Source organism: Penaeus monodon, chromosome 21 (assembly GCF_015228065.2).
Source record: "Penaeus monodon isolate SGIC_2016 chromosome 21, NSTDA_Pmon_1, whole genome shotgun sequence".
NCBI lineage: Eukaryota > Metazoa > Arthropoda > Malacostraca > Decapoda > Penaeidae > Penaeus > Penaeus monodon.
This window is the reverse complement of record NC_051406.1, coordinates 4,193,761-4,194,248: the sequence shown is the minus strand read 5'-3', so window position 1 is coordinate 4,194,248 and position 488 is coordinate 4,193,761.

The window sequence follows — 488 nt, the reverse complement described above, 5'->3', positions numbered from 1 at the left end:
ACACTCCAGCAATTCTTTCGCTCCCTTCCTTTATCATTTGATGCAGCAACAAAAAACAAAAAAGTACTTGTTGTTTTCGTGAAAATTCATTATTTTTTCCATCTAAAAAGTCCCATTCCAGTAGAGAGGATTGAAATATGATGAATTCAATATTTGCACGTGTCCTCCATAGCAGGATTTTTTTTTTCGTTTTTAACTTTTTCCTTTATATTTGAAAAAGAAAAACGGCAAACGAAAATGAGTACCCTCTCCTTTACAGTAAGGATCCCTTGCAATATTTTTTTTCTCAATACATTCATGATCCCTGCCTCGCCGTCGATGAGGAAATCGTTAACCAAATATTAATTTACAGTTTGATTAGGCGGACTATTTTCTCCTGTATGCGAAAGGTAGGACACGGAGCGTAAATATGACGTTTATAAATTGATTGGTTTGCTATTTTTTCCACTTTATATACATGACGCTTATTGCGATTTCTATCCTGAATA